The sequence below is a fragment of the Carassius carassius genome, chromosome 21 (assembly GCF_963082965.1).
Source record: "Carassius carassius chromosome 21, fCarCar2.1, whole genome shotgun sequence".
NCBI lineage: Eukaryota > Metazoa > Chordata > Actinopteri > Cypriniformes > Cyprinidae > Carassius > Carassius carassius.
Genome location: NC_081775.1, coordinates 21,295,312 through 21,318,023, shown reverse-complemented (window position 1 = coordinate 21,318,023; position 22,712 = coordinate 21,295,312). Strand labels below are relative to the sequence as shown.

General features: G+C 35.7%; 1 pseudogene; it reads left to right on the top strand.

Moving 5' to 3' along the window:
• Positions 1 to 4,205: 4,205 nt before the first annotated feature.
• Positions 4,206 to 7,496, top strand: LOC132098276 (transmembrane protein 26-like; annotated as a pseudogene).
• Positions 7,497 to 22,712: the final 15,216 nt, after the last annotated feature.

The following is a 22,712-nucleotide window of genomic DNA, read 5'->3' as shown; positions in this document are numbered from 1 at the left end:
TAGTCTGTCCTGACATACTGTATACGCATTCCTGCAGGTGGCACCACATACAGTAACATATAGATGTCACTGAGACTCTTGAAAAAATCTTGTGTAAAAAAGGTAATGTTAATTATTCTACTTCATATTAATTCAGCTGAATACGTTTGATTTTAATTTATTATATATGTCATTAATTCACTCCACCAGTGCCAATTCTGTTTTGTGTCATGAGCACATCATTTTGGTTCATTTTGAGGTGGATGTAATGTAAAAGTAATGAGTCAAATTAATTCATAAACCGCTCTGATTTACTAGAAAGTCCAAGTTCATAAGAATCATTCACCCAGGAATCAGGCTACAATGGAATTTTTTTTTTTTTTGATTCACTAAAATTCACTAAAGAGAATCGGCTCATAGGAGACATTCATTAGGAATTTTGACTACTGCTTGTGCTCACTGAACTATATAAATGTTCTCTGTTATAGATCAGTGGTTGTGCTGAATGTTTTTTTGATTCATTAAAAAAGAACCATCTAAATCAGTGGTTCTCAAAGTGTGGTATGAGTACCACTTATAGTACGCAGAGGAATCACAAAAAATTAAATAAAAAGTAATGTTAAAAAAGTAATGTTAAAACACAATACATTTGAATTGAATCTTTATTTGAGTAAAGTTTTCTTTCTTTCTTTTTTTACATTTAAGTACAGTTTTTATTTAACTTTTAGGTAAAATAAATTTTAATTTAATCATCATTTAAATTTTTTATTTAGCTCTATGTAAGCACAGTGCAGTGTTAACTATAAATTAACACATGTGGAATTATATACATTACAAAAAAGTGTGAAACAACTGAAAATATGTCATATTGTAGGTTCTTCAAAGTAGCCACCTTTTGCTTTGATTACTGCTTTGCACACTCTTGGCATTCTCTTGATGAGCTTCAAGAGGTAGTCACCTGAAATGGTCTTCCAACAGTCTTGAAGGAGTTCCCCGAGAGATGCTTAGCACTTGTTGGCCTTTTGCCTTCTGTCTGCGGTCCAGCTCACCCCTAAACCATCTGGATTGGGTTCAGGTCCAGTGACTGTGGAGGCCAGGTCATCTGGCGCAGCACCCCATCACTCTCCTTCTTGCTCAAATAGCCCTTGATGCCTTCAGTTTGACTCCACAATTTTCATAGTCATGAAAATAAAGAAAACTCTTTGAATGAGAAGGTGTGTCCAAACTTTTGGTCTTTACTGTATATATATATATATATATATATATATATATATAATAAATGTTTGTGGTACAGTGGCACAGTTTTTTAAATATCTGAAAATACACAATTAACATCAGTCAGTCAAGCATTATGATAAAGTATTATTTAATAATAGAACTTAAGTAATTAGAAAAAAACATTGATAACCATGTTTGAAAGCATATTAGTCATTTTAACTGAACATTTTGTCTGGACTGGTGGTGGATTTTTTTTGTTCATTCAGTGCTTCTGTTAAAAAAAAATGGGGAAAAAACAAACAAAAACACTTAAGACAATGATACTTACTGAAAAACAGCACTTCAGTGAATCTTTCTGTGCATCACTTTGCCAGAAGGGGAATTTTATTAAGTAATACGAACCATTCATTCAACCGATTCGTTTAAAAATTCTGATTCATTCGTTAATTAAACAAGTTACTCTCACTGAATCATTTACTCAACAGAATCATTCAAAACTTGGGTACATCAACATCTGTTGCTACATTCTAAACTGTATACATGATATACAGGCTAAGCTAGTAGCCTACGTTGCCTTTAAAATGGACTTTGTGACCATTAAAAAAATGTGTATTATACCTATTATACCTTTTAATAGCATATGATCCCATGTCAGCTGAAGAGGTTGTATGTTTTTCTGTGGAGGGGTCTTATCAAGGCCCATGTTACGGCGTGTATGTGTAAAATGTGTCTGAAAACGCTGTCTGAAAGACTGGATCCTCTTTGCAGATAACTTTGTTCTTTGGGCCCTTAAGGATGACATCATAATGGATGATCATATGGCAGCAGGAAGTGTTGTTATCTGTGACATGTTCAGTAACAATAACCTCAAATGCACAGAAACAAACATTTTTTTAGGCACACACACACACACTCTATCCTACTCTTTTCCAAAAGACTGCTTTTTATCTACACGACACACGCAGACCCATTCATATCCAGAAGCAGTCCCTGAAACCTCAGGGGGGATAAGTTTTGTTTGCAGTTAAAAAGGACTGTCTCCAACTCGGGGATAGACAGAGGGTTGTGGATATGGTAGAAGCTTTTGTTTTATAAATCTATGAAAACAAATATATATTTATAACAGTCACTTGAGTATTTGAATCTGGATCCTTTTGCTGAACCCACTGAAAGTACTGTAAATCTGGTATAAATGTATACTGTTGTATATGAGATTTAAGGAAAGTAAGCTGTCCTAGCGGTCACTTGTATAATACTAAGCATTTGTTTATCAAGTTTAAATCTTTCAGGAGACTATCAGATGTGTATTTTATTTATTGATTTATTAAATAAAACAGCATATTTTTACATTATTTTACATTATTTTAACTTTATCTGATGATTAACTGGTCAATGAATACATAATCCACATTTCTACTTTAAGCTATGTTTTTAGGTGCACATGCATGTGTAGTATTTTAAATACTCATATATAACTTATTAATAGTTATGAGGTAGTTGTTAAATTGTAGCTATAAAGTTGGATTAAGGGATCTAAAATACATGTCATGCAGAATAAAGCATTACTGTTTATGTACTTTATAAGTATTAATAAATGTCCAATATGGTAGTAATATGCATGCCAATAAGCAACTAGATAATAGTAAGAATTGGTCCTTAAAATAAAATGTAACTGGTTTTTTAAAAATATTTTGAATTGTCTCTTATGCTTACCAATCCTGAATTCAGTTGATCAAAAATAAATACAGAAATATTGTGAAATATTATTACAATTAAACAAAATTTCTGTTTTGTATTTTAATACATTTTAAAATGACATTTATTCCTGTGAGGCAGAGCTGAATTCTCAGCACACTATCCTTCAGAAATCATTCTAACATGCTTATTTGATGCTGAAGAAACATTATTATTATTATTATTATTAATGTTGAAAACAGTTTTGCCGCTTAATACATTTAAAGAAACCATGCTACATTTTTTCAAGATTCTTAAATGAATAGAAAGTTTAATTGAAAAGTTTTTTGTAACATTTTTAAATGTCTTTACTGTCACTTTTGACAATTCACTTAATCTTTGTTGAGTAAAAGTAGGAAGGAATTCTTTTAAATAACAAGCAAAACGTTAAGATTTTAAGATTAACAGGAAGGCAATCGATTTCTAATGACATGAACAGACTTTTGATGCATTGGACAAAATATATGAGGTCTTTGACCTGACCAGCCACATTATATCCGCTTTGTAGACTTAAAAATACTGTATATAATTGATCCAACAATTAATATATCATAGAAATATCATCTTTTGTGAAAGAGAAAAAAAATAGTTTGTAATGACAAGTGGGTGAGAAAACAATGACAGAATTTTTATTTTTTAGTGAACTAATAAGGACTCTTTTCACTGACTGTGTAGGACGTGTTGTGTTTGGCAAAAATAGCTTTACCACTTGATTCAACAGTCTCAGAAAAAAGAGAATCCATTTTAAACTAACTTTACTGAGTTACTCCAAATATTCTGGTACAAAAAGACGCAGGGCTCAGAAGCAGGGTGCCATAATAACGATTAACGCTAACGAGAATGTGAGAAATTACACTCTTTTCTTCAAGCTCAACATTTCTGTCTTGCGGGGATGGGTGATAATAATAACCCCTTCTCTTGACAAAGAAAAACCAACCTTTGCAATCCCACAGAGCAGCACATCATCACATTCAGTCACTTTTTTTTTAAAGGCATGTACAGTGCATTGAGATCGCTGTGCTAGGAAATGTATTAATTAGACTCTGCCCAGCCACTGACATGGATGGAGGACCTGCTGAGTACATTCTCCTTTCCTCCGCTCTATCATGATCTCCATCTGAACCTTTCTATCTCTCCTTCTCTGCTGTACTACATTACATACTATCTCTCCTGCACACTACACTTTGAAGTTTCTGTGCTCTTTAGAGAGGCTTGCCTGTGTCAGTGGGGATTTGCATGGCTAATGGGAGTAATTTGCAGTCTGCGTTGGGCTGATGTGCCTGCAGCACCGGACTCTATGGTGTGGCCCAACTTTACCACCCAATCAGAAGAATCTGCCACACATACAATTGTTTAGTGGCTTTACTAAGTAGAAAGTTAAGTATAGGCATGTTCAACCATCCATCCATCCATCCATTAATGTGATGTTCCACCCTTCTGCAGGTTCTCACCTATGGTGTTTCTATATCTGAGCACTGTGATTCCCTCTATCTGGTTCCTGGAACTGAACATCCTACAGTCCAATCTGCCCAGCAACTTGAGCACAAATTCTGAAGAATTGCGGGTAACAATAGTGGGTGGAAAACACTCTGATTTGACTAGAAAAAAAAAGAAGTTCAGCTTTTAACAAAATCACTCAGGATCTCTGTCTCTCTTTGCTGTTGCTGGGTGTTTTAGTCCTCATATTTCTGGGAAAGAAAGAAACATAAAATGCTCAGATGGAAATTGATGAATGCATAGAATGCAGATTGTTTTCTGTAAAATGTCTGCAATTCTGGGGGAAAAAACATGAATGTGGAAGATTAATAGAAAGCTCAGGTTTACCTTTGACCTGCAGGCCTTCTAAAAAAGCACAAACCCCCACACTAATAATCACAGCACCACGGATCTGAACATGCTGGTTTCCCGTAACACTGCCTAATGTCCACAGCAGTAACCAGGGCCTGTAGATTCAGGCATAGAAGTCTTTATTGCAAAATTTGGCTCTACAAATATTGAAGCATGTACAATAACTTTCTCTTAGAATCAGACCAGATTATAATCTTTTTCAGAAAAAAAGAAGATATTTTTTAAGAATAACATGAAAGGATTTAATGCTAAAAGTTGTCTAATACAACAAATTCTACACTAGTAAATCTTAACAATAAAATTGTTTAAATTTAATTTAATCTTAAAGGGCATTTTCCCTCCACACAGATTTTTTTCCCCTGCTACGGGAAAGTCCATGGGTACCAACAACTGTTTGGTTCTTCAAAATTCTTCAGAAAGTCTTCTTTTGAGTTCAAGAAACTTACACAGGTTTGGAACAACATGAAGGTGAGTAAAGGATGACAAAATGTTCATTTTTGGCTGAACCTTTCCTTTAAGTTTACATCCAAGGTTTTAAAAGGTTTAGACTTTACCTTCTCCTTTGACAGATTTGTATTGGAATAATCAGAATACTTTTAAATATCGATGACTGATCTTTTTTTTTTTTTGTCGTGACTTTGTGTGGGAGGAAAGCGTATTTTGTAAGAATATGCTGCAAAAGCTAATCAGCGACTTTACTGAAAAACTTTTTTTTTAAAACCATGTCATCTTAGTTGTCCTCTCATTAAATTAATCCTAAATTAATCCAATGAATCTTTTGTTCAGGCCCTCCAATTAGTCAAAGCAATCCTTTTTCCTTATAAACTGTTAGAACCTTTTTAATCCAGTGCTACAATAACATCTTAACAACAATTTTGATTCATCCATTCAAATTATCACAGTCTAGCTTTGAGCTCTCACTGTCTGCTCTGTTACCATGGTGATTAGCCTATTTGTGTGTGTGTGAGACAGGGGTGTGCAGAACTTGATCCTGCGAACTGCGTGAGGGCTCTGGAGCAGACCATATTGATCATTTTGGTCCTGGGCCGCTGGCTGATGCCGAAGGGTGACATGTCACATGACCAGCTATCCCAGCTCCTCGTGGTTTATGTGGGGCTTGGAGCTGATATCCTGGACATCTTTGACATGTTTAAGCCACAAGTGAAGACCAAGCAGGCCATGATCATTGGCCATGATCATTGTTGGGCTAAGTTTGCTCTCCTGGGACTTTATGCAGTTTCCTCTTGTTCTTACCCAGACCAGCCGTCCCAAGGTCCAGGTGGGGGTTCAGACAGACAACACCCAGCCTGGGCAAGCTGGCTGGACTGTTTCCTATTGCTCTAGCGAAGTCTGGAGCCTTCTGCTAATGATGGGTCTGCAGGATGCACCACTCCTGATTTACCGTCTGTACCTCTTGATACATGAGAATGTTCTGAACCAGATGATGATGATGGTGATCTTCTTCACATGCAAGAACATTCTCATTGTTTTGCTGGAGGTCTACTGGATCTGTGTTGTCTACTTTAAGCAGAGCAATCCAGGGAGCAGAACTGAGTCATGTGACCTGTCACATCTATCTATCCATCTGTCTGTCTGTCTGTCTGTAAATCTGACTGTAGAGAATTTTTTTTTAAAGTGCCTTGTATGTTTAAAAGTTTTGGAAGGTTTAACTTACTCAAAATGTATTTATGTATCAATTAGATTCAAAGCTTTAGATTCTGAGATTCTATTATTTAAAAATCTGACAACCAGCATGGGCAGCACAATACAGCACAATAGGCAGCGGCTGCTATACCACGTGAGGCCAGCAGATGGTAGTGTGAACAAACTCAATGTGAGGGTAGAGCTCTTGAAATTCAGAAATTGCTCTGTAGATCACGACGCCTCTTCAACTGTACCTTGACGCACACCCTCCGCACACAGCAACCTGTGACATTTCAGCATCTAACATCAGATCAATAGGTAACAAATCAGTTCCTGAGTGCCTCCTGATGTTTGTGAAATATCTGTCCACGGCTGTCTCATTACTTAAAGTTCAAGCCTTTCTTCTTGATCAGAGCTTTTGTATCTTTTTGACGGTGACATGTTTGATTGAAGTACTGTCATGAAAACCAAAATAGCATGCTAAAAAATCAGTGAGATTGGAATACACATCTCCTGTCAATCATGAGGTTAAAAGCAGGAAACGCACACGTGGTTTATTAGAACGGCAGATAATTAGGATATCAGTAAGAGGTTGTACCGTCATGATATATATATATCTGTCTATCTACATGTTATTGTTTGTTTTTACAAGCTCTCAGATAGCTGGACAAGCTAAAAGAGAGAAAGAAACCTGACAGACGTGAACCGAATAAGACAGAGAGGGAAACACCTCAAAGAGAGCGCTGTCATTAGTGTTGTTCTTTCACAAAATCTTTCATTCCTGTGATGGCTGACAGTGCCTGTGACAAAAGAACCAGACAAAAACAGGGCAACAGTCTTTCTTGTGTTTCTCTCTCTCTCTCTCTCTGGGTACTCAGCTCTCCATTAAAATAAATCAGAAACAATTAAAGTCCACCGAAAACAACATAACACAATGAAACTGTCCTGCCTCTTTTCCTGCCTCCCCCCAGCTCCCCAGAGAGCACATTCTCATTTTCAAAGTCCTTTACCCTGTGCTCTGTGGATACTGTAATGTGCTGGATACAGCGAGGATGGAGAATGAGAGAGAGTGAGAGAAGGAGAAAGTAAAAGGTAAAGAAAGGAGAGTGAAGAGCAGATTGTTGGAGGAGAGAGATAAACTGCATGCTTTAATGAGATTTGAACTCGTGGGAGGAGACATAGTCAGCTGATCAAACGGTTGAACAACCACCTGCCCTAAATAGACAGAAGAGAGGAGAGGAGAAAAAGAAAGTGTGCAGCTATGAACGGTTTGGAAAGGTTCAGATCCAAAATGGAAGGAAGTTAATTTTTGTTCAGAAGGTATAGAAAGGTTCAGAAAGGAAAGTGTGCAGGGATTTCCAGTTTGGAAAGGTTCGGAAAGGTTCAAGATAGAAAATGTAAGAAACGTAAAATGAATCTTTTAAACACCCTCAAAACTTCTCTCATAACTTTCTTTTTCTGGACTCAGAAGAAGATATTTTGATGGATGTTTTAACACATTTGTGCATGTTATGGAAGGAGTTCAAAACAACATTCAAAACCCTGTTAACTTCCACTCTAAGGACAAAATATAATTTTTGTGTACTGCAGGAGAAAGTCATACAAGTTTGGAATCACATGAGAATGAGTAAATGACGACAGTATCGGGTGAACTAATAGAGAAAACACACAAACCCACATGTAAATACTTATATCTTAATATTCTTTAATTTAAAGCACATAATATTATCAAGTAATGACTAGCTTTAAATGAACAGGTGCATACCTGTAGAACAACACTTGACAAGAATCACATGACTAACTTTTCTTCTGATTCATAATGCATATATAAGCAGCACATATGTGAAAAAAGCGGCTTGGAACTGCAACAGCAGGCTCACATTGTGCTGTCAAAGTGAAACAGGCCTTAAACATCCACTCGCTGCCTTAACTCCATCTGTACTAAGAAATTTGATCAGTTCTTGTTACTGTCAGTCCTTTTTCCAAGATATAGAGTAATAGCACTTAACTTGAACTATTTTATGGCATATTTATAAATGATTGAAGCTGCATGTTAGCGACTAGGAGCACAAAGCACCAAAGTGGTGCAATGTGACAGCTATACTTTACAATCTATAAGTAATTTGACAGTAAATGCCACTGTTTTGTAGTACATTTATAAAATTCATTTATTCCTCTCATAAAGAATCAAATTAAACTTTCTGCCTATTTCCCCCCCAAGCTGATCTAAATCGTCTGCAGTCATCACACATGTATTTTGCATAATTTAAGGCTCATACATCATGAGCTGTCCATCACTTTCCCTGGGGCTTTTTATCAGATGATTCAACATATGACGGCATAAACTCTCTTTTTCCACCCCCTCTGCTGCTCACCCACTGCACTGCACTCACCCGCTGCCACTGTCATGGCTAACAATTAACAGATTTTAAATATTTAAATTAAAAATACCATTTTTTTTTTCAACTTTGACTCCGGCTATGTTCACACAGTCTGTGTGTGGGATTGGTGACCATATTTAACAGGCTATGAACAGGCCATTCATATGAGTGTTTTTTTCCACTGCGCTACTTTTCCATTGTTTTCTATGTAGCTAAACGTGCTAGACAGGCACGCTGATCTGACTTATTGCGACTTTTGCAGCAGCAAGTTACAAGAAGTTCAACTTTTAAAAAAAACTTGTAAAAAGCTATGAGTGAAACGCGAAGCTGCGGCCTAAAGTTTGCAGCTCCCCTGCAAACAACAGCCCTTTACCAGCTTCCGATTTCTGCCGGCATGAGAATTAACAATTATTTGGCATGATCTTGGATTGGTTGGTTCTTTAAAGCTCATCCCGGAGTTGCTGTCATAGCAACAGGTCCTTAAGCTTAAACCTGCTCAGGGTGCAGGCTTATTTCATCTTTTTCACATCACATCTAGGGTGGAGTATCCCTTTAAGATACTTTAATTAATGCTGTCATGTAACAAATTTGCTTCAAAGATAAAATTAAATGACTTGCTAACTACAACACTGAAATAAAAAATTAAAGCCTGTACAAATACTAGAAACATTAATATGAATAATTGGGAATCATGTAAAAACATAAAAACAGTGCACATTTAATTTATCTATTATTACATTTATGTAGGTTTGTTCGCTTGGCTGTTTCCAGAAATTGGTCAAGTTTTTTTGTCAGGTGTCTTTATTTTTTACTGTATTTTTTAAATTATACAGTATGATTTCATTACGTTGATGTCTTGCCACCAACCAATCGCTGCATTACTGATTGTGGTCTTGAGTATCTATACATCTGCCCATTTCAGGGACTAATCTTAGACAATTTAATCCAGATATTTAATTAAATCCACAAATTCGTTTGAAGAAGCAATTTAGCCACAGATCACGATCTGGAATCTTTCAAATCATCTCAGATGTATTTACCGAGGTGAAGAAGGGACCCCAGGTCTCTCCCTTGAAACCAACATGGAAGTGATTTGAACTGCAATTCATCGACTGGCCACTAGAGACTGGCTCCAAAGGAAGTCAATCCTATACAACTGTATTGAAATTTTCTTACATCTTATATAATATTCACATACTGTATGTGAAGGAGCAAGCAATGCAGATATGTCATAACAGCATTTACGCAATCATAACATTTTAACCAGAACATTTGAACAGTTTGCTGCTCAACAACAACAACAAAAAATTCTCATTCTTTTTAGATAACAAATCAAGCTCTTGCTACTTAAAAATCAACATTCTAGAAAGAAAAGTGAAAGAACTGGGAATAATGCATGCACCAGAGACCATTGCTGAGTATTTACAATATTGTTTTCAGACTGACACCTGAATTTGGGTTAAATAAATATATAAAAAAAAATTCACAGTTCCTATTAATTTGACTAATTTTGCCTTCATTTGAATAGAGTATCTAACATAGAGCCGACCATGAGAACTCTATTATCTTCACAACCATTGCTTGTTGTAGCATTTCATCAGTTTGCACAAAGTAAGCTTATCTTTTCTGTTTTCATTGAAAATAAGTTTCTGGTTGTTTTGCCACTGGAGATCACTGTCAATGTAAAGATCATTCAACGGCTGCATGCAGAATTCATCAATAGTAAAAATAAATCATGAAGGAGATCTCTTTAATGTCTCAATCTCCTTTAGACAGCCATAAGATAAAATGTATAAGCTTAATTCTTAATTCTCCTGCTGCACAGATTTTTCTCTTGAGTAAAATACCCCAGTGACTTTGCACGAGTCTCCTCTAGAGTTTTAGATATCAAAGTCTGCAATCATCAGTCAGAGATTTCAGTATGAACTTTTATCAAAAGCAATAGTGGAGGTCCCTCCCAACACCCTTTATTTTTTGATTGATATGAAAATTGAGAGGTCATTTAAGTCTCCTGAGATATGAAAGAACATCCTCTAAGCAATTCTGCTCTGGGCATGCACTTTCATATTCAGCAAAATGCATTTCCCCAAAACTCCCACACTCTTTCCACACATTTTCATGGCTCAAGCTGATGTGTCTAAGGTCTATAATTTCCGGGCAGAGGGCAGACTCGTGGGTGGACATTTTTCTGAATCTTTTCACATGAATTACTCAGAAAACACAGAGCTTATTGAAGTCATCAACTTCAATGAGATCATCCAAGAATAATGATAAGATGACTTTGTGACATGCCCGCTGAGATATTTGTCACCATAATTGACAAAATATATTTAGCAAGCATCACATGCAATCAAAAGATTGAGATGCCATACTGTCATGAGATGACAGAAGACACAGTTCATAATGATAAACCTCATATTTTGTAGCTGCTGTAGTCTACTGTGAGCAAATTCTTTGATTCTAGAAATAAGTTTGACACATTTACTTGTTGGATCCATTATACTTGGCTTATTTACATCAGTTCTGGGGGCGAAAGAGGGTAGGGAGGGTTTTAATTTAAGCCAAAGTGGCACAGTGGAGTGTAATATCCTGTGATTCATTTGTGTAATTGCTCATCCACTCTGTCCATCTCAGAGAGAGTTTGGAGTTGTTGACAGTGACTTGTATGCTGAATGTGTACTTTTGTGAAATGAAACACACTACACTTTATGGGGGATTTAGAAGTTGAACAATCTGTTCTTTTATTTCCCTTAAGCAGCAGCACAGCTAACAAAAATATTTTCTAAGAACATTTTGCCAACGTTTCCATCAAGTTATGAAAAAGTTAGTTTTGAATATTTTCTGAATGTTAAAATTTTTTTAAAACCATTTTTCTTGGTTATATGAATTGTAAGGGAACAGAACCATGCAGAGACCTTTGTAGGGGCAGGTGCTCAAAGTATAAAAGGGGCACATGGAACATGGCTTTAAATAGGGCTGTGCTCCTTGCTGAGATGTGTAGGCCTATCGAAAACAGATGCTTCTGTATACAGCAGCAAATGCTGTGACGCAGTTTTGAAAAAGAATCACAGAACGGAAAAGACCATTTTAAGTTTAAAAGTTAAATACATTTTTTTCTTGCACCTCTTAATTACTTTGGAATTAGAAACTGAATAACATTAATGATACTGTTATTGTTATTATTATTATTATTATTATTATTGAGTTTACAGGGAATGGTGGTTTTGCTGTTGTAAACACTACTGTTTCTGTTGTAGAAAAAAATATTTCTGTATTGTTTAAAATAGAATTCTATTCTAATCCTGTTCTGAATGTATTCAGATTTTTAATGAAAATGATAATAAAAACATGATTGATAAGTATAATTTGAAGGATGCGAAAATCAGTATAAGCCAGTGTTGCGATTATTATTTTTTAGGCACGTTTTTTAAAATAAATACTGTAAAAATGTAGTTCAATGTATGAATCAAACAGCAAGAACAAAAGAGAACAGGCACCTTTGTTTATATTGCTGTTTGTAGGACAACGTCAGCTGCATTTTTAATATTTAATAAATATTTAATTTGAATAAAATTTAAATTCGTCCCCCACACTTTATTCAGGCAGGTGTGTTCACATAGAGGTTTCTAGATTTAAATTCAAAAGAGACAGTATCGATAGTCAACGTTTTATTCATATCCAAAACGATCACTCATGCAGTCCATGTTTCATTCATACTCAAGGCCAGAGGGAGCTCTCGTGCAGAAAATCCAAAACAGACTCATAGAAGTAATAACTTATGGGATGCAGGAAATCCCTAATTTGGACAAAAGCATCCGACTATCACTGAAAATCAGCAGAAACGTTACTGATGAAACATGAAGACAATAAACACAATTACGAAAATATATGGTTTATTTTTAAGTTATCTCCAGGTAATAAATAAACTATATGAATATTGCAGTAGGCTACTGATTTACATATTTAGTATAGAAACTATAAAATATATATCCTGCCTTTTTCTGTGATTAAATAAGGTGTTCGTAGTAGCCTTTATAAACCAATCATAAATTTATCATTAGGAAAATATTAAACAAAAATATTATAACCCCATGCTGCTGCTAACGTTATTTCCACAGGCTACACACAGCAATATAAACAACAGCTGTGCACACTCTCTTTACGTGGTTCTTGTAAAATAATAATAATTTAGTAATATAAGTATACAAGCACACCGTTGCGCTGAGAACTCCAATTACTTGCAGCCGTGGATGTTATTGAAGATATCTGGTAGTTGCGCTAAATTACTAAAGGTGTCTGAACGTGAGGGATCATCCCGCATGAGATTGTCAGGTAAAAAGGTCATCATGTGGATCATTTTTTTTTTTACGTCTAAATTATTATTCATTAATTTTACTAATAGTTAGATTGGGCAGGCTTTCACAAAAGGGCGTTTAATTAGACTACAGAAAAGAAAAAAAAATGCATTGACAAAAGGGCACTTTAGGCATCAAGGGGAAAAGGGGCAGGTGCTCAAGCACCCGTTGCACCCCGCTTCTGCACATGCCTGTAAGGGAACATTCCAACCTTATCATTTTGCAAACTTTTGAATGGTCTTTGAATAATTTGAATAGTGCATGTCGAATGTCCAGCTAAAAGGTTTCAGAATAGAATGTTCCATGAACAGTATATAAATAATAAGTTTGTGCTAATGTTTTGAGAAAATTTTTAAAACACCAGATAATATTTACAGACAAAGAACTTTTTGCGCAAAGCTACCACAGTGCTGTCCATGATGGTGAGAAGGGGGAGAGCGCGGGGTTTCTCTTGACATCCACTATCATCTCCACAGTTTTGAGCATGTTCAGCTCCAGGTTGTTGTCACTGCACCAGACAGCCAGCTGCTCAACCTCTTGTCTGTAAGCAGACTCGTTATCGTCCTGGATGAGGCTGATGACTGTAGTGGCATCTGCAAACTTCAGGAGTTTGACAGAGGGGTCTTTAGAGGTGATGTCATATGTGTAGAGGGAGAAGAGATTTGGGGAGAGAACGCAGCCCTGAGGAGCTCCAGTGTTGATGGTACGGGTGTTAAATGTGAGTTTTCCCTGCATCACTAGCTGCTGTCTCTCTTCCAGGAAGCTGATGATCCACTAACAGATGGAGGTGGGTACAGAGAGCCGTGTCAGTTTATTCTGAAGGGTGTCCGGGATGATGGTGTTGAAAGCGGAGCTGAAGTCCACAAACAAGATCCTTGCATAAGTCCCTGGTTTGTCCAGATATTGGAGGATGTAGTGCAAACTCATATTGACTGCATAATCCACAGACCTGTTTGCTTGGTAAGCAATGGCTGCATGCAGGCTGCGAAACAGTGTGTGTGTGTGTTGGCTATTTATTCATTTATTCTGTAAATATATATATATATATATATAAATATATATATATATATATATATATATATATATATATATATATATATATAAAGAAATTATTTTAGAAATATAATTCATTAGTTGCATTAATAAGGCAGATTTTCTCAGTTCAACCCCTGATTGTGGTTGAGTCTGTCACACTGAGAATCCAGTTGGAAAACAGCTTCAATTCCTCTTTTCAAGAGTTACAGAGTATGTTCAGCTCTTAAACCGAGAGAGGAAGTGTTATCTGCACCCTGCACCCTGCCTCCAGACAGAGTCAGTCAGTGAGTCTCAGACTGAGTGCGGAAGGGCTTACCGAAGCCTTTTCAGGGGTGTCGAGTCGGGGATGAAGCTATCTGTGAGCAGCGCTCTGGAGTTTTCTTAAGGAAGGAGTGCAGCTTGAGAGATATATATATATGTATGTGTGTGTGTGTGTGCGCTCTCTCACACATACAAACTCGCATACAGAGTTCAAACATATTCACTGGCAAACAGGAAGATGTGTATGATAACTTGACTTTAAATGCATTCCACTTTCAGAAACGAGAGGAAATATCTGTGGCAGGTCTGAATCTGAGCTCTCAGAAGTACATGCAGTGTATTAATAAGCACTGCTCGCCTGTGTGAATTTACAGAACTACACAAACTGTACAAATAGGTGATCAATAATAGCATTACGCACACAAATACACATATATGAGATGCATACCAGGGTATCAGAATGGGCTGTTAGATCACAGAAATAATATTCTGTTGATACCATAGCTGCTTGGTAGAAGATTATGGGCAGTTTTTGAGACTAAAGATCATCTGTAAGTGCCTTTAGTCATTTAAACTAAACTTTGAAAAAGTTACACTTACACTTTCACAAGATTACAGAAAATATATCAAAGCCACATCGCATCTGCAGCCTATATATATTTGTACCCTGAAAAACATTCATCCCTGACAGTGAAATTTACTTGGTTGAAAGTGAGGGAAAACAACAGCATGAAATTGTATAGGTAAGGTTATTTATCTTTAAACTCAGCCTTCACATTGTATGCAAGCAGCTTTTCTGAGATAGCCTGACCCTGTCAAGACTGACAAGAAAGTCAAAGAAGCAAGAAACAAATCTTTTACTGAATACTGGAGTCTCCCTGCTCAACAAACTCATATTTCCAATCCTGCCAGATTTCTGTACAGTATGTGAAGTTGGGCAGTATTTTTTGTGTGTGTAAAAACAGACCTTTTCCTCTATCTAGGCATCTGATCATTACTGATTCTGACAGAGAGCCTTTAAATTGCATTTTCATTTTGAAGGTGTAGCATGAATTATACAGAACAGTGACTTACCAAAGAGCATAATCAGAATATCCTTATCCCCCAAACTACCACTTCAAAGTCACTGCTCATTTGCTTTTATCTTTGACGGTACTGCTTTCTCATGACCTGTGGTGACTTTCTGATGTGCTTTTCTCATAAATGGAAAAAGTAATTGTAAGATATGTATCAGCATCAAATATCAGCATCAAAACTTTAACATCAAAATATAAATAAAAATCTAAATACCAATTTTCTTTAAATGAGGCTATTCTCCTTTCCAGTGATTTGGATAGCGACACCTATTGGCATGGATTTATGCGATTTGTTTGTTAAAAGGGTCCTATTATGCTTTTTCACTTTTTCAACTTTAGTTAGTCTGTAATGTTGCTGTTTGAGAATAAAAAAGAAGTTACAAAGCTCAAAGGCCACTTCAAAAGGAGATATTTTATTTAACAGAAATCACTTATTTATATAACAGAAAAAACTACAACGAATGACTCGTTTCACACAACGGACTACAATGCATTTATGATTTATGATATCAAAAATATCGACAAATCGGACGAGACCTGGTTGAGCTGTACTAGAAAAGGCAACAAGTGTTATCACTATGTCGGAGACACGCTCGCTTTCCCAAGGCAGATGAACTTAGAGCGGTTATAATCATCCAGGTATAAATCGCCCTCAGATTGATTTGATTTTGACGCAATATTTACACTGAAGCTCTCAGATGGCTATGGTAAGGGGCATGATATTTCCCGACCAGACACAGAGTGGGGCCAATCACAACACACACTAGCCCAGCTAACTAATCACAGCACATTTATGTATTTCAGAAGGCGGGCCTTCATTGGATACAGGAACTGTTTGAGCCGTTCATGTCAAACTGGGGAGAGAGGTGTTGTAATAATCTAAAATATGTGAAAAAAAATGTGTTTCTTGAACCTAGTATGAGAGCCTGTTTAGTACACCCCCCAAAAACTTAATCAAGACTTTAACTGTCACCAAAGTTGTATGCTACAGTAAATGTTTTTTTTTGTACATATTTTTTTTCTCTGTCTCAGAAACATCAACAAAATGGACATTCTTGGATTCATTCATAAACATTTTCATGCATTTTCCATGTGCCTGGAAGGGGGTGTGTTCAGTGCTTGATGTCCCTGCATTTATTCTAAAAGTGATAGGAGGTAAAAAAAAAAAAAATTGTTGTTGTTAATATTAATATATGACATGGCTGGATTATTCATCTCATGATATGAGTGTGTATCATGTTATGGCAGTGGCTATTTGCACTTAGTGTAAAAAGTGATAGATGCTATTTACACTAACATTAAGTGCAAAAAGCCATGGATTCTATTTACATAAAGTGAAAATGGCAGTATTTTCTTAGCGATATGCTATTTACCCTAAGTGCAAATAGCGATGGATTCTATTCACACTATTGCAGTATTATAGCTATTTTTACTACTAATTGCAAATAGTGGGAAATATCTGCACATCAGTATTGTAGTACATTGTAAAACAGCATGCAATAATAACGTATTGAGTGTAAATTATCATTTTATTAGAATTATGAAATGGATGCTGTCTTATTGGGATAATAAAGCCCTCCCTACACTTACCCTAACCCTGCCCGATACTATTTTAAACTTTCCAATTATTTCCTTCATTTTTATTGAAAACAAATACCTTTCCGATGTGATAAGAGATGTGGAAAGGGAGAAGAATGAGTTTGGCAAAAGGTGGATTCGAACTTGAGTTGCTTGTGTCATAAAGAATGTGTCATATCTTCATTGAAGCCATTGGCTGAAAGCCGTCTTTTGTAATGTTGTCCAGCCCAGCCATGCATTGGTGGGTGGAGTTAGTGCAAATAGCCTCTGCCAACAAGGCAAAAATTTGCCAAAATTGCTGTTCATTTCTTCATGTGCAAAACCTTTTTAATTAGCAGAAAAATAAAAGTGGACCTTTAATTTACTTATAAAAAAATGCATATTTATTTATACAAAAAAAAAATGGGAAAAATTATGGAATGGAGAAACTGCTAAAGCATGACAAGAGGCTGAACAACAAATAAAAAAATTACCAAAACAACATATTTGTCTTATCTAAAAATAAACATTTACAGCATGACTATAATTATCTTCAGTACATGCCCATTTAAAAAATGAAGAACATTATGCTTTACATGCTTGTTACATTTAGGATCATCTCACATGTGCCAACCTGAAATAGGTCTTAAATAATTTCTCTCCTAGCTCATGATTTTTCATCTAAATCCATTCATTTGAGCTGCATAATATACAGTAATTCAATTATGCATTTTCAAGTCACACCCAAGACAATCTGATAAAGACATTCAGATGCTCCCAGTGTCCCTCCACCATTACCAATTCATCATGCAGTTCACACGCACGCTAACAGTCACACTAGTTTTTCCATAAATTCAAACATAACTCTGGGCTCGTCAGTGGGATGAGATCTCCCGAGCTGACAATCAGAGGAGCAAATTCAATTATGTGCAGCATGTTGAAAAATCCCATTCTCGCTCTGACCCAGACAAGCTGTTGTGTTGCCAGGATGAACTTTGTAGGATAACTTCAGCTGGTTTGATAATTGGATTTTCAGCCATGAAAAATAAGGATGACATTTGTATTAGGGGCAGGAGATTGCGATTAAATGTGTTTGTATTTGCTTCACTAGTAGATCCTGCTGGGAAAAGATCTTTTAAATATTGCACACGGAATAAAAAAGTCACTTTGGAGTAATAAATAAATTAATAAATAAAAATCAAGCCCCCCAGCTATTATATGAATCATGGTGAGAGTATTTCTAGATAGAAATAAAATTATAAATTTCCTAGGCAACACTATTAACAGCATGCAAAAATACCTGATAACCCACTAGGGATGAAAAATAAATAAATAAAATAAATAGTGTGTAAGGTTTTCACTCAGAAATTGCTAGTAAATTTAAAAAACAATTGCAATGAAATGGCAAGTGATACATTGATTTAAACATGACATTTTAAGTAGAAAGACTAGTATTTCCTTGTAAAACAGTAATCTTTATTTATTTACAACTTGTGTGTATACACTAAAAAATAAAGGTGCTTAAAAGGTTATTCACAGCTATACCACAGAAGAACCATTCAGTCAAAGGTTAGTTAAAGTGCCCCATTATGGATTTGTGAAAACTACCTTTCATGCAGTGTGTAACACAGCTTTAAGTGAATAAAAACATCCTGCAAAGTTTTAAATCTGAAAGTACACTGTGCATAAAGTTTTTGACTCTCAAAAGAAAGAGGTGACTGAATCATTGAAATTAGTCATTTTTAAAACAAATCCCAAGCCATTTCATGTTGACATCACCGTGAAACTTTAGCATATTGCCAATGACCGCCCACTTGTTGGTCTGTTAGCATCGGTTTGAATAAAAAAGTGCAGATAAATTTTTTTTGCCATTAGGTGCCGCTTTTGGTGCAGTAAAAATCGTGGTTTCCCTATTAAGGAATGCGCTTTTCCATTCCAATGCGCTACTTTTCTATTGTTTTTTATGTAAACATGTGCAATATTTACGTTACTGTCGTTTTATGCTGCCCTTTTTTAAAAACCATTTTAGTGTTTTTAGACGCAAAGATGCGTTCTGTCTGAATGGCTCCTAACGCTTTACACAAAGCAGCCCTGTGCTCACAAATGCTGCTTTATCAGTCATTACAGGCACGATGAAATGATAATGAGGTCAATCAGACCAATCACCGCAGATTAGCATCACACAAAGGTGGGGTTTGGAAAAATTAATCATTGAGCGAATCGTTTGGGCAAATAAGGTAAAAATAAATGCATATTATAAGACAATGAAAATGTTTTTTGAGCTTGCATGTATGTCAACCTGTTGTGGAGGACTCACAAAACCATATGAACCTTTCATTACCCATAATAGGGGCACTTTAATGATCCATCTCTTTTTTACTTTTATATAATCTGAATAACCTTCTTCAACCACAAAGAATAGTTTCTGAAACAGAAAGGTTCTTCAGATGCTAAAGGTTCTTTATGGAACCATTTAGACAAAAAATAGGTTCTTTTATGGCATCGTGAAGAACCTTTATTGTATGCTGAGATTCTGAAGTAATCAACAGAGACAAGCTGGGAAGACAACAGATATACAAAAACTAAGAAATAAGGTAAGCAGCTTCTTTTTTTTTATCAAATATTTTTCAAGTATACAAATTGTCTCTGTTTTATTTTTGCCATTTGTCCATCATAGATTAAAAAAATACATTTGTCAATGGACACTGATTGGCAATATGGCAAAGTACTATATCCTTGAAAGTGTTTATTCTACATAGCTGCGGAATTAAGGTACTTCAACAGCAGTCGAGAACCACTGAATTCAGTACAGGAACTTGGACACAGTTTATGACACAAATAATGCTGTTTATTCATAAAAATGTATCTACTTCCTTTTACCATGAACCCATTTCCTGAAATACATCCTCCCCATTCACACTTGCAAGTGTTCCAAGGAGAGATATTGCTTCTGGCGGCCAGTGTCCTACATTATGCCATTATGTAAACTCAAAAGATGATGAGGAGAGGAAACAGACCCAAATTAAAGAAAAAAAATTAAATACATACAGGCTCATAGAAAACTGATAACTGACAGCAAAGCCAAGCACCCGATAAAGGCCCAAACAGAAAGGATGTGATGTCACAGATGGGTTTAGGTTTCATGATTGCTCATGAACATTTGCTATTTGCCTTTGGCAAAACCAGACCTCAAAAGAAGTTTTAATAATGGATTACTCATTTTAAATTTTCAAAAATCTTTAAAACCCCATAACTTATAGTTGCAATCACATTTTGCATGGCAACTGAATATTAAGCATCATTTTTCACAATCTACCCTCCATATGAAATGACTTTTGTGGTACTAATGTATTGAACAGTTGAGATAGAAATTTATAAAATGTGTGCATTTGCAATAAATTAGCCTCCTGCTCATTTTTGGCTAAATAGATCAAATATAAATATTCATGAAAGAATCATTTGTCAACATAAAATAATGCTGAAAATGAGCCATGAGAATGAGAGACTCACTGAGGCTAAGTACCTCATTAACTCACTCAGACAGTTCTGCAGTGGACTGAAGTCACACGGCTCATTTCTTCAAACCCTTCTCTGCCTCCCCTTCATGGGCCGGTAATTGAAAGTGAGAAAATTAGGTTTTAAAACATTTATTTTGCTGTTGACGGACAGATAATCATTATATCTTCCTTCTAAATCAGTCCCAGCTCATAAAACTGTATGATCTGGCACTTCTCCGTTTCAGAGGTGATAGGGGACAATGTCAATATATGGATGATGAGAAAGCACTGAAATGGAGGTTTTAGGGTACGGGCCAAACAAGATGAGGTAGAAATAATGATTAGCCTAATAACGTTTGGAGTAATGTTAGAGATAATATACAGTCAGCTGCAGGGCTACTATTAAACTAAAACTAAAACCATAAAACAACTTGTGGTCTTTCAAATCAACCTAAACTAAAAGAAACTAGCAGAACTAAGATGAAATAAAATAATTTTTTTGTAGAGTTTTATTTTCTTCCAGATTATGTTTATTTCATGAAATAAAAATGTTTAATGGTTTCAGTTTTAGTAAACTATTATAACCCTGTCTCAGACAAATATTATATTTTGATGGCTTTTTCTCCTAATAATTCCATGTAAAAACAAAACGGTCAAACACTAAAAAACATCATTTACTCTGCCAAGAAAATAAACAGAAGCCCTCATTACTGAATTTTATTTTAATTTTTTATATATATTCTCAAAATGCCCACACTGTCAAAACATTGATTAATGTTGACAGGCAAAGATGGTTACACTGTGGAAGGGGTTACAAACCATGAAATGTAGAGATGCTCACACTGTTGAACATTTACTAACACTGTTCATTTCTGCTTCATGAATGCCAATGATCTGTTTCATACATTTTTGTGACAGCTTGCAATCACGTATTCATGCGTATTCAGAACAAGAAATGAACAAAGTATGAAATGTGTGCATACCGACCTACTGACTCACATCAGACATTTCTGGTCACGTACGTAGCACCGTCTTGCTTGGCTTTTCTGCAATTTAATGAGTCTGTTACAGTCTCTTTCCAAGATACAGTCAGTTTTATTGACACAGCAATTTATGAAAAGACTGTGGCAGATCATTTAAATGAAAAGTTTGCTCAAAAATCAAACTTCTTTGCTTATTTACTTACCCTCATGTCATCTCAAATCCATATGATTTATTTCTTCTGTGCAACATAAAAGGTGAATTTTTGCACAAATCAGTGTGGACTGCTTTGATACTTTTTATGATACTTTTCCATACATTTGGAAGCTTGAGAAGCTCCAGTCACTAATAATTGTGACTGCATAATAATAATAAAAAACAGCACATTATTAAAAAAAAAACTATTTGTTTTCCACAGACAACAATGGCCAAGTTCAGAATAACAGAAGGGTGAGAAAGGATGGATAAATTCTTAAATTAAGATCATTTTTATAATTACAAAAAAAATATATGTATAACAGCTCTCTTCCTTCAATATTATGTCCAACCTTGTTAATACTTTCTGTCACAGAGATTCATCTGCAGCATTTTTATTAGCAGACATTGACTATTGAATACCACTGGACAGCCTGATTAAAGCTCAATGCTGTGCATAAGCAGTTCCTATTTATTCATTTGGCCAATGCTTTAGAGTAACCAGGAGCCAGGAGCTTCCATTGATTCTGGTGATTATATATACATCTTTTGTCAAACTGAAAACAATTACCTGTAATCTTTTCCCTACCTGACCCCTTCTGTATTTTTAACACAGAGCACAGAGCATTCTCTACCACATTTAAAAACAAGCAAAGTTTTAACAAGAACATTAAAGGCACCATCCAGAACACTGAGAACTGCAACAACAACATCAGTAACTGTCAACATCAGACTAGCTGTGATTCAGAACACTCATCTAAATGCATGATATCATTTCATAGAGTCTGACACATAACATCAAATATAGAATGGTTGTTAATTGAGTTGTTAACGAGTGGACATGCTATTATAGTTTTAATTATTTTTAACGATAACCACTACTTTGTTTTTTTGCAGGACACAAATAGTTTTGTATTACAACCAAGAGGTCAGTTTCTGCCACAGAAAAAA